We start from the raw sequence: 2,861 nt of genomic DNA, 5'->3' as shown, positions 1-2,861 counted from the left end.
CTGCGGCCGGACGGAACCGCTGCGGCTCCCCACGGTGGGACCGGGATGGGATGACCCCACGGGCATCGGCTCCCGCGGACGGAACCCTGGCGGTGCTGGTACCCGCCTGCTCACAGCTCAGCCAGAAGTTGCCCGAGGCATATAGTCTACAGGACTGCCGGTACAATCTCCGGAGAACCGATGAAACGTAGACACTCGGCGTAACCGGGGGCGATCATGATATCGCCTCCGGGCTCCTGGAACTCTGCCTCGGGCAACAAGTTCAAATCTCACCCCTTACCGAATGCCCCGGAGCTACGGAGGAAGGCGGCAATATAAAAGTGGCCACAAGGTGGCGACTGACAATAGGGTAAAAGTCAAAGAGAGACGCATCTGAAGGGTGGGGACGTGGGCGAGAGAGCACCGCCGCCCCCCAAGACCCCCCCAACTTCATCTCGGAGAGACTCTTGTCTGGCTCCGAGCGGGTGGGAAGCGTCCAGCACGGCCCAAGGCGTCCACCGGGGACCTCCTGCCCCGCGCGGCGAGACCCTGGCCGCAGAAGGGGCATTTGGAAATATTTTTTTCAGGAAGCTGCGGGCAGGGGTACAGACTCCCCACGCGACTTCCCGGCGCCCTGCGAGAATGTAGAAACTCCCCAGACACGCGGACGCAGGCTCCTGCAGGACATATCTGCCCCGGGGCGTGGACCCTTGCAAGGCCTCAAGGGACTGCCATGGTCGAGGCGGATTTTAGTCTATAAATAAAACCGGGTGCTAACATGGAAAACGCACCCTAATCGTTTTTATTTTTTCTCCGCACGATTTCCTTTTTGTGCTTTGGTTTTAAGGACCTAACAGCCGGGCTCCTTGCCCGGAGACCAGCAGACCGAGCCGGATCACACTAGTCCCAGAGCCACACGGGTGCAGAAGCCAACAGATGAGCCACTAACCAGACAGGGGGCCCCGTGTGCGCAGACCCTGTCCTTGGGGACAGTGTTCAGAGGCGAGGGGTGCCCGGTGATTTGTGCTTGGCGGGGACCTAGATGTCACCCAATCAGACCTGCCAACTTTATGCCTTCTCTCCCCTCTCCCTTTCCTACCCTACCTGGCTGAGTTAAAAATTCTCTCTGGTCGATATGCCTGACGAGGGAGGGGCCTGTCCCCTGGCTGGACCCTGGGGGCACAGGCAGCTCAAACGGGGGATCCCAGGTCTCTGTGGAGTCCCTGAGACTCTATCAGTTTCCCTCTCACGACATTTGACAAAGGAAGGAAGCAGAGGTGGTTTGGGCCTGACCTCTCCTCCAGGCAAGTGTCTGAGCCCAAGACTCAGAGCTCCTCACCTGCTCCTGATGCTCAATCCCTCCTACCTGCAGCGGTTGCTTTAATGTCACTAAACATCTAGAAACAAAATGCACTTGGCCATGGCCTGTGTTATGCAAAGAGCCCAGAGCATCGGCTGTGAAACACGTGGGTTTGTAGCAGGACTTACGTTTGCACCGAAGTTTTCCTCTATGTCCCCTCCGGCCTGCAGGTGGGATGCACCTGGGGCTGCCTGCCGGTGCCACTGTTTTGCTGCAGCCCCGACTTCCCCACTGCAGGGTTCTATAGGAGACAAAACTAAGCCAAGCAGGGCCCGCAGGGGGAGGAGCTGTGCCCTGGGGGGAGGGGGTAAGAAAACAGATACTGCTGGTTGGGTACAATCCCCTCCTGTTGACCCATGTATACCTCAGCAGCTGGCTGCCAGGCCCAGCTGGGTCTTATGGACACAAGTGACCATAAAAGCATGTCCCCTTTGGGACTTCCCTCCCCTTTGCCCTGAGTCAGGTGTGGGGGACTGGGGTCCTACTTGGGGGCACACAAGCAAGGCAAACATTGTGTGCAGACAATCTTGCCACCCACGGTTCCTATGAGTGCCAACAGATGAAAAAGAGCGTTTTGAGAGCAGCAGAGAAAACATGGGCCCCCCCTCCCCCTGCAAACTTCTGCCCCGAGGGCCTCTGCCACTGTGATCCGGGCAGGTTTGCAAGGGGACAAGACGTCCCCACCGACATCTAGGACCTTATGCAGCCCGTTTACATTGGCTGATGCTGTTCTTGAAACAGGAATTTCAGGGGTGACATAGGGCAGGTTTAAGACATTTTAGAAATTAAGGGGACCATGGAGGAAGCACAGGGCTGCAGAGCAGCAGAAGGTATATTTCCACGGAATAGGGGAGCTGAAATGCTACAACAGGTGCATTTCCATAGAATGAGGGAGCCGGGACCAGCAAAAGGTCTATATTTACAAAATAAAGGGGAGGAAGCCTTTCACCCAGAAGGAGAAGAAGAAAGCCCGGGGGGGAATAGGGAGACAATAAGGAAGGAGGGGGGAGGACCCCATGTGAGGTTCAACCTTTGAACCCAGGAGTTACTGTAGTAACCAGTCCAAGCGAATAGACACCGATCAGAGGGGATATCAAGGCACAAGGATCTGCAGTCTTTACAACGTGTACCGGTTAATAATGCAGCATTATTAACCGGTATGTGCAAAATCCGCATTATCAGCCAACCCAGGAGTTACTGTAGTAACCAGTCCAAGCGAATAGACACCGATCAGAGGGGATATCAAGGCACAAGGATCTGCAGCCTTTACAAGGTGTATTATTAACCGGTATGTGCACAATCCGCATTATCAGCCGGTACACCTATGTATAAGCCGCAGGGAAAAGGAACTACGTGGGACCCTTTCCCCCTCCCCACGTGGGAGTGGGTACTTGTTCTTCAATAAACCTCCACCTTTGCTATACCATCCTCTGTCCGTGGATTCATTCTTCGGCTCCGGCGGACAAAGAATCCGGGGTCCAGTCCAAATATTCCCTATCAGTCTGTTGGGGAAATTGACCCT

At 55.6% G+C, this 2,861-nt stretch overlaps 1 long non-coding RNA gene across 1 annotated transcript; it reads left to right on the top strand.

Moving 5' to 3' along the window:
- Positions 1-2,531: 2,531 nt before the first annotated feature.
- LOC107184366 lies at positions 2,532-2,765 on the top strand. The gene is made up of 2 exons (XR_001515193.1): positions 2,532-2,612; positions 2,673-2,765. It is a non-coding gene; the product is annotated as an uncharacterized LOC107184366 (long non-coding RNA).
- The last annotated feature ends 96 nt before the right edge of the window (positions 2,766-2,861 follow it).

This window comes from Myotis davidii, unplaced genomic scaffold, assembly GCF_000327345.1.
Source record: "Myotis davidii unplaced genomic scaffold, ASM32734v1 scaffold164, whole genome shotgun sequence".
NCBI classification, from domain to species: domain Eukaryota; kingdom Metazoa; phylum Chordata; class Mammalia; order Chiroptera; family Vespertilionidae; genus Myotis; species Myotis davidii.
Note: the sequence above shows the minus strand (reverse complement) of the source record. Positions and strands in the feature narration are given on the sequence as shown.